Source organism: Bombina bombina, chromosome 3 (assembly GCF_027579735.1).
Source record: "Bombina bombina isolate aBomBom1 chromosome 3, aBomBom1.pri, whole genome shotgun sequence".
Lineage (NCBI taxonomy): Eukaryota > Metazoa > Chordata > Amphibia > Anura > Bombinatoridae > Bombina > Bombina bombina.
In genome coordinates this window covers 328121227-328136660 of record NC_069501.1, presented here as the reverse complement: position 1 = coordinate 328136660, position 15434 = coordinate 328121227, and the positions used below count along the sequence as shown (strand labels likewise).

Below are 15434 nucleotides of genomic sequence, written 5' to 3'. Positions count from 1 at the left end.
AACAATTGTTGGTTCCCTCAGCTGTTTACACAGCGCCTCTCTTACACCCAAACATTTTTTATGATGGTTTTAAGTTATTTGAACTAAAATGTAAATATGTTAAGCTCCTTAATAAACAATACGTACGTGTACCTTTAACAAACTGAACAATTGCACAGAAGAAAAAAAAACTGTTGTCTAGAATTAAAACGTAGTAAAAAAAATAAAATAGCATGTAGCAGTGTGCGCACAGATTTGTAAATAATTGCTACAGGTCAGCTGGTCGTGTGTCACTGTCTCTGTCTGCTCATTATATCAACAGTAACATCCGTGAGCACTCACACTGCTTTCAGCCTGAACTCCTCCCAAAGAGGAAATAGAAGAGCGGAACTGTTTTTGTCTCAAGTTTTGTAAGTACAATTTCTTCATGTCCATATTGCAGTAACAGTTCATTTACAATGAACGCATATAGATTTCAGTGTTGATGTTTACATTCTGCAGAAATGACAAACTGGTGTAAATGAGCTTGTTATTATATAGCTGCTGTTTCAGTGCTGTCTTTTTGTGCTCGGGGCTTCTGCTTTAGCTATGTGCATAACGATTTTAGGTCTTACAATGAATGAGAGAAAATCTGTTTTCATGTAATAAATAAGCAGGATCTTCTTCCTTTTAGTTTACATTTTAATTTTAGTGGAAAATCATTTACATTTTGATTATTTAATGAATATGTTCACAATGAAACAATTATGCTGCAGTACACATGAATCCTTCTGCAATTAATTAATAAAAAAAACAGTCCATGTACTATTTCAATGTATTTTCTGGGGTACTAATGTGCTGTAATATTTAGCTCCGTGTTTGATTTCTAAATATTTTCATTAGTAGTTTAACCCTTTGAGTTAATCATTTTAATACGTTGTTAGTAGTTAGTAGTTACTGCTAATTCATTTTAAAAGAACACAAGTCAGTTGAAAGAAAATGGTCTTTTGCATTAGAATATTTTAATATTGCAGTAGTGGATTACTGACATGGAGCTGATTTTAAAGGGACAGTACACTGTACAATTATTTTCCCCTTAATTTGTTTCCAATTACTTTTTTTTTTTTTACCAACTGCAGAGTATAAAATGTATGAGAATTAGCTTTTTAACCCCTTAAGGACGAGGCCATTTTTTAGTTTCTTTCCCTTAAAGTGAAGGTAAAGTTTTCTCTTTCTGGAAACATTATTTAATCTATCACCTTGCAAAATCCAGTCGCTAAATTTTTATCTAACATATTTTGTTAATAAATATATTTTGTTCTACCCTACCGTTCTGTTCCAAGCTCCGCCAACCATCCATTTCCTCTCTCTTTAGCTTATAACGTATAGAGCGTTCCCACCCGCTCTATACGTGCCTACAATGCTCGTGCCCGGCTTCTAAAAAATACTGTGCATGCGCAAAACATCCACAACGTCACATAATGAGCATGCGTTAATGCCCTTTGCTTTACACAGTGCAAGCGTCATTGATCTCGGCAACATAGATGGGGCCGCGCTTGGTTTTCCAGGGAGAGGAAGTAACCTAACGCATGCGCAGAGCTTATAAGATAGCGGTGACGTCAAATGACGGCCGCCTAATGGCCAGGAAGTCAATTGGCCAGGAAGTAAAAAAAAAAAAAAAAACGGCTTGAATCGAACGCTTGTAAGATTGCTGCTAAAAAATTATAAAACTAATAATAGAGATACATTTTAACATTTTCATGAATGAAAGTACCATTGGTTTGTGCTGTATAGCAGATAAGTGCACAGTAATACAGCGAAGTTTATCTTCACTTTAACCCCTTAACGACCAAGGACGTACGCCACACGTCCTCAAAAAAAAGTCAGTTAATGACCGAGGACGTGTGGCGTACGTCCTTGGTCTGGAAAGCAGCTGGAAGCGATCCTGCTCGCTTCCAGCTGCTTTCCGGTTATTGCAGTGATGCCTCGATATGGAGGCATCCTGCAATAACCCCCCTTGGCCATCCGATGCAGAGAGAGCCACTCTGTGGCCCTCTCTGCACCGGACATCGGTGGCCGGTATCGTTGGTGGGTGGGAGCAAGTCTGGGAGGCGGGTGGGCGGCCATCGGTGTGCCGGAAGAAGGGGAGGGGGGCAGGATCGGGGGCGGGACAGGCGGGGGCGCGCACGGGAGCGGCGGGCGGGCGCGTGCACGGGGTGGGAGCGGGAGGGAACTGCTACACTGCAGCAAAAGTTAAGTTAAGAAGAGTAAAAAAAAAACAACATTTAACTAAATAAATTATGATCTAAGGGTTCTGGAAGGGGTGGGGGGTTGGTCGGGGGGGGGAGCTACACTACAGAAAAGGGCTATGAAAAAACCAATAAACATACTTTTGTTACTAAACTGGGTACTGGCAGACAGCTGCCAGTACCCAAGATGGCGCCCATTAAGGCAGAGGGGGTGGGTTAGAAAGCTGTTTGGTGGGGGATCAGTGAGGTTGGGGGCTAAGGGGGGATCCTACAAAGCAGCATATGTAAATATGCCAAAAAAAAGCCCCAATATAGCTTTTATTTTAGTACTGGCAGAGTTTCTGCCAGTACTTAAGATGGCGGGGACAATTGTGGGGTGGGGGAGGGAAGAGAGCTGTTTGGGAGGGATCAGGGGGTCTGATGTTTTAGGTGGGAGGCTGAGCTCTAAACTAAAGCTAAAATTAACTCTGCAAGCTCCCTACAAGCTACATAATTAACCCCATCACTGCTAGCCATAATACACGTGTGATGCGCAGCGGCATTTGGCGGCCTTCTGATTACCACAAAGCAACGCCAAAGCCATATATGTCTGCTATTTCTGAATAAAGGGGATCCCAGAGAAGCATTTACAACCATTTGTGCCATAATTGAACAAGCTGTTTGTAAATGATTTCAGTGAGAAACCTAAAATTGTGAAAAATGTAACGTTTTTTTTTATTTGATCGCATTTGGCGGTGAAATGGTGGCATGAAATATACCAAAATGGGCCTAGATCAATACTTGGGGTTGTCTACTACACTATACTAAAGCTAAAATTGCCCCTAAAAGCTCCCTACATGCTCCCTAATTAACCCCTTCACTGCTGGGCATAATACACGTGTAGTGCGCAGTGGCATTTAGCAGCCTTCTAATTACCAAAAAGCAACGCCAAAGCCATATATGTCTGCTATTTCTGAACAAAGGGGATCCCAGAGATTAATTTAAAATAATTTAAGCCATAATTGCACAAGCTGTTTGTAAATAATTTCAGTGAGAAACCAAAAGTTTGTGAAAAAATTAGTGAAAAAGTGAACATTTTTTTGTATTTAATCGCATTTGGCGGTGAAATGGTGGCATGAAATATACCAAAATGGGCCTAGATCAATACTTTGGGATGTCTACTAAAAAAAATATATACATGTCAAGGGATATTCAGAGATTCCTGAAAGATATTAGTGTTCTAATGTAACTAGCGCTAATTTTGAAAAATAATGGTTTGGAAATAGCAAAGTGCTACTTGTATTTATGGCCCTATAACTTATAAAAAAAAAGCAAAGAAGATGTAAACATTGGGTATTTCTAAACTCAGGACAAAATTTAGAAACTATTTAGCATGGGTGTTTTTTGGTGGTTGTAGATGTGTAACAGATTTTGGGGGTCAAAGTTAGAAAAAGTGTGTTTTTTTTCAATTTTTTCCTCATATTTTATAATTTTTTTTATAGTAAATTATAAGATATGATGAAAATAATGGTATCTTTAGAAAGTCCATTTAATGGCGAGAAAAACGGTATATAATATGTGTGGGTACAGTAAATGAGTAAGAGGAAAATTACAGCTAAACACAAACACCGCAGAAATGTAAAAATAGCCTTGGTCCCAAACGGACAAAAAATGTAAAAGTGCTGTGGTCATTAAGGGGTTAAGGACCAAGGCTATTTTTACATTCCTGCAGTGTCTGTGTTTAGCCTTAATTTTCCTCTTACTCTTTTACTGTAGCTATACATATTCTATACCGTTTTTCTCGCCATTAAATGGACTTTCTAAAGATACCATTATTTTCATTATATTTTATAATTTACCATAATTTTTTTTTATAAAATATGAGGAAAAAAACACACTTTTTCTAACTTTGACCTACAAAATCTGTTACACATCTATAACCACCAAAAAACACCCATGCTAAATAGTTTCTAAATTATGTCCTGAGTTTAGAAATACCCAATGTTTACATGTTCTTTGCTTTTTTAGCAAGTTATTGGGCAATAAATACAAGTAGCACTTTGCTATTTCCAAACCATTTTTTTTTTCCCCCAAAATTAGCTATAGTTACATTGGAACACTAATATCTGTCAGGAATCCCTGAATATCCCTTGACATGTATATATTTTTTTTAGTAGACAACCCAACGTATTGATCTAGGCCCATTTTGATATATTTCATGACACCATTTCACCGCCAAATTCGATCAAATAAAAAAAAATCGTTCACTTTTTCACTAACTTTGGGTTTCTTACTGAAATTATTTACAAACAGCTTGTGCAACTATGGCACAAATGGTTGTAAATGCTTCTCTAGGATCCCTTTTGTTCAGAAATAGCAGACATATATGGCTGTGGCATTACTTTTTGGTAAATAGAAGGCTACTAAATGCCGCTGCGCACCACACTTGTATTATGCCCAGCAGCCTCCCACCTGACACATCCCACCCCCTGATCCCTCCCAAACATCTCTCTTCCCTCCCCCACCCCACAATTGTCCCCGCCATCTTAAGTACTGGCAGAAAGTATGCCAGTACTAAAATAAAAGCCTTTTTTTTTTTTTTTTTTTTTTTTTAAATATCTGTTAGCTGTGATGGACCCCCCTTAGCCCCCAAACAGCTCTATAACCCTTGCCCACTACCTATTTGCTGCCATTTTGGGTACTAGCAGCTGTCTGCCAGTACCCAATTTGCCTCCCAAAAAAAGGTTGTTTTTTTTTATGTAATTAAAATTTTTCTGTAGTGTAGCTGCCCCCACTCAATACCCTCCTCCCTCTCGCTCTCTCCCATTTATTCATTCATTGGTGGCAGTGGTTGTTACGCAATCGCGCGCAGGCCCCGGCACGCTCCCGGCACCCGGCGTGCACATTGCACATTCAGGAACCGGATGCCGGGTAGCGATGGGCCGCCCACCCGCCTCCCTGCAGCTGCTCCCACCCACCAACGATCTGGCCCATCGCTACCGGTGCAGAGAGGGCCACAGAGTGGCTCTCTGCATCAGTTTGGGAAAAAAGGTATTGCAGTGATGCCTCAATATCGAGGCATCACAGCAATACCTTTGAAAGCAGCTGGAAGCGATCAGGATCGCTTCCAACCACTTTAAACCCTCATGTCGTACAGGGTACGTCGCTGGTCTTTAAAGACCAGTCTGTGTGCGATGTACCCTGTACGACATGCGTCGTTAAGGGGTTAAGTAAGTGTCCACACTGTGAATATAGGCGTGTACCTTTAGGCTTAATACAATATTAATGTGACCGAGTGCATAAGCACATTTCTTGATACATAGGGCTCGATGATATAAACTTCACCTGCTCAAAGCCACTTTTTCTCGCCGGCTCTCGCAAGACTGCCCCAGTGGAATGATAGTAAAAAAAAAAAGGGGCAGTCCCTGCGAGTGGCGAGATGGCTTCTATTAAAAGCATTGGAGCTCGCTGGATAGGGACACTTTGCTCCTTAGAGCGAAATTAGCAGGGAGCACATTAAAATTAAAATCCTGCAGCCAATATAACTCACATTATGCTGCTTTCTGCATTGAGCATCTTATGTTCGCCTATATTTTCGTATATATGTGTTTATTAGGATTATAATTATTTTGAGTGTTTTGAGATAAGCTTGTTTCGCAGTGCGAAAATCTTTATAGAATTATGCTGCGATTAGAGACATTTTCATATACGCCCATGTTCAGCCCATGTTACGAAAAAACAATTACGCTTTGCATTTTGTATTTATAAGTTCAAATTTCGGTGTGATTTATGCACATCCAGTGTACTACAATTGCGATTTACGCTGTGCATATTTAATTTGATTTATTCCTGTGTAAATTACATACAATTGTAACTTTTTTTTTTTTTAACATACGATTTTTAGTGAAGAATTTTGTTACGGTTTTTGATGCACCTTAACAATACATTTTTTCCCTGCTTATTTTTGTGTGAATGGTTCAAATATTTGTTTTGTATCCAGTTTAAAATACGAATTTTGTTGTGCACATTTCACATGAAAATGCAGTGTACGCTCCTTAGCGAGACACCCTGTTTTCAGAGTAAAAAGTGGCTTTAGATCATTCCAGAAGGGAAATAGGACTGGCGAGCATTCTTTAGTAATCTCGCCAGCCCAGACGGCTTTCAATCATCGAGCCCTTAGTCTTAAGTGCAAGTGTGCAGTTTACCACTTGCTAGTCAACCACTTGTAAAATTAAACATAAAAAGAAACCCTATAATATATGTCAAGCTGTTGCTAAATAAAGATACATTGTAGATTTGTGCAAACTGAAAAATTCTAGGATATTTAAGTGCGGACAAAATATCTAACTACGATCTATCTAGTCGTATAATTTTGTAAAAACATACCACTCATATTGTGTTACATGAGTTTTACTAATAATTTACCTTTGCTATTACTAAAAGCCTATGAACTCCAGTCTAGCACGATTATATATCATATTGATAACCCAGCTATGGATTAACACCCACATCCTAGGTTGGGAAGGATATAATATTTACAATTGAGCCTTTAACCTATCAGTAGCATTTTTACTTACATAGCCTAATACACTCCTCAGTGTTTTTAAGTTGTATGTGTGAGATTTGAATCATTTTTTTAAATACTCAATTAAAAGTTATATTTTAATTCTCCATGTCTCCGATGCCCATCACACTTTTTTCGCTATCTAATATAAAAGCCTAAGAGGAATGAGAGTGCTACTAAAGTGTACCATTTTGTCAGTCTAGCACTGATTTTCCAGCTTGTTGTTAATCTTCCAACTATATTACAACTATATTATTATTATTATTAACCTGAATTAAACTATAAATAATAGGTGTTCCTCATTTATACTATTAAGTAGTGCCATTAGTACCCCCTCCTTTTCTACTTTTTTTAAGGTTTATTTGTGTATATTAAATAAATAACTGATTTTGTGTTTTGAAGCCACAACCTAATAAAATGGTTTGAGTTTGTAAGTATAAACAGATCTCATTACTTTATCACATTGTGTACATATACATGCTTCTTTATCTTACATCTGTCCGTAAACCAAATACTTGGAGAGAACAATGGGAAGTTTTATTTTATTACCTTATCTCTTCTATACCCCACTGGTAGTGTAATTTCTTCTGCTGGCCGTGTTTACACAGCTTATCTATAGCTTGGACCTAAGGCCACAAACTTTCAGAATTGGTGGGGATATCATTGGCCAAATGACAATATAAGGGTAAAGGAAATACAAATTAATACACTCCAGCAGGTAAAGTGGATCATTGGGAACAAATTAAAGGGGAGGCATTTTTTGGGTAAGCTGTCCCTTTTTAACTATATTTTTAACCCATTTGCAAGGGTTTTAACATAGTTATATGCAACCAATAGTGCAGAAATACTTTAGAACATTTTCTTTGAGATTTTAGGTCGCTTTAATTATAGCAATTGAGAGGTATACATTAAGCATCAGTTTCAAACTATTTTACACCTAAGACTTGCTAAAACTACATTTCAAGCCAAGTCAGCAGGTGGCACATGCCTTGTCTCCAGCTTTAATGCAAAATAAAATTCATACAGCCAGCAGGTTTGATTTATAATTGGTGCCACTGGAACCCAAATGTTTAATTTTAAGGCAGACCAGGTTTTTATTGAGGTTGTTAGAAAATACATTAAAGGGCCATGATACCCTAATGTTGAAACCCTTGAAAGTGATGCAGCATAGCTGTAAAAGGCTAAGTAGAAAATATCACCTGAACATCTCTGTGTAAAAAAAGGAAGATATTTTACCTCAAAAGTATTCACACCCCATTGTAAAGGACTTTAAGCAGCAAATCAGTATGCCTGTTACGGGACCTGCAAAGGACCATGCCTCGTGCACACTCTTGTTATTTCTCTATTCAGTTTAAGGACGTTTACTATGAAATCTCATGTGAGTTAAGTAAAATTGTTTACTCTGGTGAGCTGAGGAAATTGTGAGGTAAAATATTTTCTTTTTTTACATAGAGATTCTCAGGTGATATTTTCTTGTCAGCTTTTTACAGTGATTTAGCATATGAGTATTATGTCCCTTTAAGCAAACAATTTGCAGAAATAATGGATAAGACATCAATCATGTTGATTCTATACACATAGCTAAATGTTGTAAAAAAAAAAGTAGAAATTTACACAGTAATAATTGAACTTAACAAAATAAATTGGAACCTCTTTTTAACATTATTAATTTCTCTCACTTTTCAAAGGTACTCTTATGGACCCATGTAAAAGTTACACATAGAGGAAATCTAGTGATATAAATGGTAACTCTTGGACTCTTTGGGAGTTGCGTGTCTCCTAATTCCATATTTTGTGGGATCGCGCATGCACTATTAAAACGCCTGTGATTAGGGATGCACCGAAATTTCGGCCGCAGAAAGTTTCGGCCGAAAATGGCATTTTTGGCTATTTCGGTTTTCGGTTTTTTAGCCTGTTATTTTCTGTAAAATTATTGTGTAGCATGTTTCAAATTTGATGCTAGCCTAGAGCTGCTGTTTAAGTTTATTACTTGACTTACTGTTCTGCATATAATGAGTTTTCTAGGACTATACTTTATTTGGATAATTAGTAAAAAAAAACCCTGTTAAATATGATTCTGTTACATAGAACTAAATGAAGAATAATACAGTTATATTGATATTTATAATTGTTTTAAGTAGGGATGCACCAAAATTTTGGTCGCAGAAACATTTTGGCCGAAAATGGCATTATTGTTTGCCTGTTTTTTTTTTTTCTTGGTAAAATTATTGTGTAGCATATTATTGTTTTAAGATATTTTTGTCCAATTTTAGTGTGTTACTTTCAATAAAAGTGTGGGATTTTTTTATTGGCTCTAATTATGCAAAAAAAACTAAAAAAAAAATAATTTGAAAAAATACATTTTCGGTATCAGTTTCGGTTTTCGGCCAAGTGCATCCCGGATTTTCAGATTCGGTTTCGGTCCAGAATTTCCATTTCGGTGCATCACTACCTGTGATTATGATGTTAAGGCCGGCCGCACTTCTACTGCAGCTATTACAAAGTGTCGCCGGTTCTTAAAGCTGGTCTTAGGGGTGTGCGACCTGTGCCATCACACAGGCAAACACTCCAAGTGCTGGCCGGCTGCCTGCTTCCTCCCAGCACTCCCTCTTCTCTTCTCCACGGGAGCCCTGGGAGGAAGTAATCATGTCACTTCCTCCCAGCGCACTGTGCTGCTCAGGAGAGAAGAGGGAGCCCTGCAGAGTGAGCATAGAAGGGAGGGTATGAATATGAAGGGGGAGTATGGAAGGGGTGTTGAGCATGGTAAAGGGGCAGTATGAGCATGATAAGGGGAGTATGAAAGGGAAGTATGAGCATGGAAGGGGGGTATAACTATGAAGGTGGAGTATGGAAGGAGCAGGGGAGTGAGCATGGAAGGAGGTATAAATATGAAGGGGGAGCATGGAAGGGGGGAGTATGAGCATATTTTATATACCCGGGGTCACATAAAAAATTCTCGCAAAAAAGGAGTCGCGAATGGAAAAAGTTTAAGAAGCCCTGCTTTAGACAGTAATAATAACTTAGATAAGCAGGTGATATAAGTAAAATACAGAATAATTACTACGTATATTTATGATATGTGATCAAAGTACACTATGTAGTAGAAACTAGGAACACACAACCATCAATGAAATCAGTATACTGACAGTGTATACTTCAGCCTGAACTTGTAATAGATTAAAACAGAGACCTTGACATACAATGAAAGTAGTAACCTGAGTTCAGGGTAGGCTTTAAAATTAGGAGTGTATCAACAACCGCAACAGCCGGTGTTCTGCTGGAGAAAGGGTCGCAAAGGACTTGCGTCATCCAGGAGCATCCAAGAATGGCCTGCCTTTTCCATGTCTGCCTAGGTTTTATTTTTACCAATAAACCTTCTGTTTGAATTATACCCATTGTGCAGCCTTCCTTGTTCATTATAGGCTTTATAATTACCTTTCTAACGTTGTGAACTATATGTTAAGATGAACTAATATCTGAGGTTAGAACTAGATATGCTGGTGTAACACGTTCAGTGGTATCATGAGCAATAACATTTCACCAAGCTTAAAGGGACACTGAACCCAAATTTATTTTCTTTCATGATTCAGATAGAGCATGCAATTTTAAGCAACTTTCTAATTTACTTCTATTATCAATTTTTCTTCGTTCTCTTGCAATCTTTATTTGAAAAAAGGCATCTAGGCTAAGGAGCCAGCAAATTGTTGGTTCAGAACCATGGACAGCACTTGTTTATTGGTGCTGTCCAATCAGCAAGGACAACCCAGGTTGTTCACCAAAAATGGGCCGGCATCTAAATTTACATTTTTGCTTTTCAAATAAACATACCAAGAGAATTAAAAAAATATAATAGGAGTAAATTAGAACGTTGTTTAAAATTGCATGCTCTATCTGAATCATGAAATAAAAAAATTGGCTTCAGTGTCCCTTTAAACCTTCGTCTAGGAGTTTAATAACAAGTAGTGATTATTATAGATATCAGGGAGACGTAGTAGTTTTCTTGTCATTGGTCTCTTCACTAAAAAGATAAATCATAGTTACTAGTATAGGGTGTTATCCTTGAATAAAATATCAAAGCTAAGCTTTATAATAAATATGCCGCATATTTACTATATAAACTCATAGAGAAGGACAAAGTCAGAGAAGGGTATGTCTACCTAGCAAGATTGTGGCTAGAACAAAAAGCTATATTTATTTGGAGAGGTGGAATGTCTGTCCTGTCGTCTCGGCCGTAGACAACAAGACAGAGAAATCAAAGTATTATGTCTGCTTATGATCACTAGGTAACGATCTGCTAATAGATATAAAGTACCTCCTGTGTTCAACTGCTCATCTAGCCCTCTTGGGGAAATGAATTGACAGTGAAGTGGTTAACCCCTTAAGGACAAGGCCATATTTCAATTTCCTTTTTTCTTTTTCTGTAGTGTAGCTGCCCCCCTGCTCAATACCCTACCCCCCTCCCAGATCTATTTCCCATCACCCTCTCCCATTTTTATGCACATATGTGGAGATCATGAGTGCGTGCGCACGCGCCCCCTCCCACCGGGCATGCTCCTGCGTGCTCCGGCGAGTGTTTTCACACAGCTGGACGGAAGTTCGCCAGCAATGGGCCGCCCACCCACCAACGATCGGAACCACTGCTGGCCGATCGGAAACCACTGCTGGCCGATGCAGAGAGGGCCACAGAGTGGCCCTCTCTGCATCAACAACTCTGCATCTATTTCTGGAGTGCACCACTCCTGGGGCACGCAGAAATAGCGCAATCTTGCTCTTTTGAGTGATATCGCGGCAGAGAGAAGCCCAGGACTGCAGCGACGTACAGGGATCCTTAAGGGCATAACGACCAATGTCGTACACGGTACAACCTTGGTCGTTAAGGGGTTAATAAGATGGTTATGTCTGACCATGTCCCAGCATGTCTTCTCATATACACATAATGTTTGAAATAGTTGGATAACTAGTATAAAGTACATAAGGTTATAGGTCCAGTTGGCAGTTAACAATTAGAGTTGGATACTCATTGATATGAATAAATATTAATTAAACTTTGAGTTAACTTCTCTCTCTCTATCCTAAAACCTCAACTTGTAAAACAATCAAATTAAATGGCAAGTAAAATCTTAACTGATATGGCAAGTGATAAGACAAATAATAAAATAGAAGCCACAAACAAATAATTTGTCTTGTAGGACTATGCAGTCTAATGATGGCAGTACTATATGTATTTCAACTTCAGCCTGCCCCAGATCATCTCTGGTCTCGCAAGGGACCCATCAGGGGCAATCCACATTTGGGACCTTGTAAAGCAATATAGGCCATCTTAACTTCGGAACAGAGAACTGTCCCTGTGGATCTCAAACACCTGCCTCTATCAGAGTTATCTCTCTGCAGCCTAGTTTGGAATTGCCAACCGTTTGCATGGTTTTCTCTATGAAACCCAGGTTTTCCATGCTGCTGCAGTAAGTCTGCCCTGGGAACAACGTGGTCTCTTCTGAGCTGCAGCTGCCTTCCAATAGTCGAACGTGCTCTTCCATCTCCGCTCATGTGTATATGGGTAGCATCATAGCACCTAAAGAACTCACATTGCTAGCAGCTAACATTTAGTCCTTGGCTAATCTCAGCTGGTTGCTTTGAATTTGAGTGAAGTAGAGTCAGCATCAATCCAAGTTCCCTCTTAAGGTCTTGAAAATAGTCATTCGCCCCTCATATTCTGCTCCCAGGCCTCCTACAGCTGCCATTATGCCAAATCCATTTCCACTAGCTGTCTGGGGATTCATTGCACAGGCTGAATAGAAAACTGGTGGTTAGAAGGAAATAGAGTGTTAGCAGATTTTGACTGCTGTATCCGGAGCTCCGGTGGAGGGGAGGGGTGTTGATAAATTTTGATTCAAGGCCGCTGCCAGAAATTATCAACTGTCTGGATTAGAGTCTCTATCATAAGAAAAGTCCAAGTTTTAGCATTTTCTGCAGTAACACTTTCTTTAGTGACATCCAGCAATTGTTAGGTAAGATGTCACATTTATAGAGCGATAATAAGCGGATTATCTAAACTTTGAAGAGAGCTACTAATTTTGCGTCTCAACATGACCGCTACGCGGACATGCCCCCTGAAACCCACATTTTTTCTTTTATGAATCAGAGCATGCAACTTTCTAATTTACTCCTATTATCAATGTTCATTCTCTTGGTATCTTTATTTGAAAAAGGAGGAATGTAAGCTTAGGAGTCGGCCCATTTTTGGTTCAGAACCCTGGGTAGCGCTTGCTGATTGGTGGCTACATTTAGCCACAATCAGCAATTGCTACCCAGGCTATGAACCAAGAATGGGCCGGCTCCTAAGCTTACATTCCTGCTTTTCAAATAAAGATACCAAGAGAACAAGTAAAAATTGATAATAGGAGTAAATTAGAAATTGCTTAAAATAGCATGCTCTATCTGAAATTTTTCGTTCATGAGTCAGAGCATGCAATTTTAAACAACTTATAATTTACTTCTATTATTATTTTTTCTTTGTTCTCTTGGTATCTTTTGTTGAAAAGGAAGGATGTATGATTAGGAGCCAGCCAATTTCTGGAGCACTATATGGCTGCAGTTTTGCCAAAATGTTATTGATTTGCAAGAACTCTAGATGGCAGCACTATTTCTTTCCATGTAGTGTTGCAGATGCCTACCTAGGTTTCTCTTCAACCCAGAATATCATGAGAACGACGCAAATTGGAAACTTTGGGGTTTCATATCCCTTTAACCTAAGGTGTGGCCATTATATGGCATTTGATTGACTGTAGCTCCTTCCTTTTAATAAATATATATTATTATTATTATTATTATATATATTTTTTTTTTTTTAAAAAGGGCTTGCTAAGGGTGTGTGGTAGCGCATGGAATCAGATGGGGTGTAAAACTAGCAGTTTGGAAAATTTGCAGGTAGGTATTCTGTAGTTTTTGCAGCAATACTTTTAAAGCTTAATGAGCCTATGTTAAGCTTGGTGGACATCCTATTTCAAAACTATGGGCATTAATATGGAGTTGGCTCCACTTTTGCAGCTATAACAGCTGATGCTGGACAAGAAAGTCAGGCTTGCATATAGCAAACTCTTTTTACAAAGTTGGAATCACCCTATTGTCTAAGATGCCTTTTGTATCCTGTAGCATTAAGATGACCCTTCACTTGAACTAAGGGGCCTAGTCCAAACCCTGAAAAACAGCCCCAGAACATTATCCCTCCTCCACAAAACTTTATAGTAGGCACTATGCATTCTTGTAGGTATTGTTCTGATATCCACTACACCCAGATTCTTCTAGAATGTCTGATAGTGAAGTGTGATTGATCACTCCAGATAATGCATTTTCACTGCTTCAGAGTCTAGTGGCTGTGTGCTTTACTCCACTGCAGCTGACACTTGGCATTGGGCATATTGATGTGAGGCTTGTGTCCAGCTCCTCAGCCATAGAAACCCATTTCACAAAGCTCCCAATGTACAGTTTTTGCGCTGATGTTGATGTCCAGAGACATTTTGGAACTCTGAGTGATGCAATAGATGATAGGCAATTTTTATGTGCTATACGCTTCATCACTCAGCGGCCCCAATCTGAGTTTGAGTGGTCTACTACTTTGTGGCTGGGCTGTTGTTGCTCCTAGATGCTTCTACTTCACAATGTTAGCACTAACAGTTTACCAGGACAGATCTATCAGGGCAGACAGACTTGTGGCATTCTATGACAGTGCCGTGCTTAACCCCTTAATGACAACTGACGTACCAGGTACGTCATGCATTAACAAGCAGTTAATGACAATGGACGTACCTGGTACGTCAGTTGTCAAACAGAGTGCTGGAAGCGATCACAAATGCTTCCAGCAGCTCTGAGGGTATTGCAGTGATGCCTCGATATGGAGGCATCCTGCAATACCACTTTACAAGCCTCCGATGCAGAGAGAGCCACTCTGTGGTCCTCTCTGCACCGGTAGCGATAGTGCCAGTGTCCGCCGGGTGCACGATGCGCGCACGATGCGCGAGTGTGCACGTGAGAGTGCATATGCATGTGCACGGGGCGCGCGTGCACGTGCGCGCGCGTGCACGTGCACCCATTAGCCACACTGACACCAATGAATGAGGGCAGAAAGGGGAAAAAAAAGGGAATTTTTTAAAAAAAAAATATAAAAGGATCTGGGAGGGGGTGGGGGTGGGGGTATTGTAGGGGGCTGCTACACTACAGAAATAGTTTTTTTAAATAAAAAATAAAATAAAAATACTTTTTGGGGGGTTTTTGGGGCCAAACTGGGTACTGGCAGACAGCTGCCAGTACCCAAGATGGCGGTTATTAGGTAGGGGAGAGGGTTAGAGAGCTGGAGGGGGGATCAGGGAGGTTGGGGCTAAGGCAGGGGTCCATCACAGCTAAAATACTTTATTATTTTTATTTAAAAAAAAAAAAAACCTCTTTTATTTAGTACTGGCAGACTTTCTGCCAGTACTTAAGATGGCGGGAACAATTGTGGGGTGGGGGAGGGAAGAGAGCTGTTTGGGAGGGATCAGGGGGTGGGATGTGTCAGGTGGGAGGCTGATCTCTAAAATTAACCCTGCAAGCTCCCTACAAGCTACCTAATTTAACCCCTTCACTGCTGGGCATAATTCACGTGTGGTGCGCAGCAGCATTTAGCGGCCTTCTAATTACCAAAAAGCAACGCC

General features: G+C 39.5%; 1 protein-coding gene across 1 annotated transcript in view; it reads left to right on the top strand.

The window, feature by feature from the left end:
* Nucleotides 1-349: 349 nt before the first annotated feature.
* Nucleotides 350-15434, top strand: part of LOC128653253 (arylsulfatase D) — a 290960-nt gene continuing 275875 nt past the window's right edge. Inside the window, exon 1 of the mRNA XM_053706442.1 lies at nucleotides 350-389. The gene's annotated coding sequence lies outside the window, so the exon portion shown is untranslated. The remainder of the gene's footprint in view (nucleotides 390-15434) is intronic.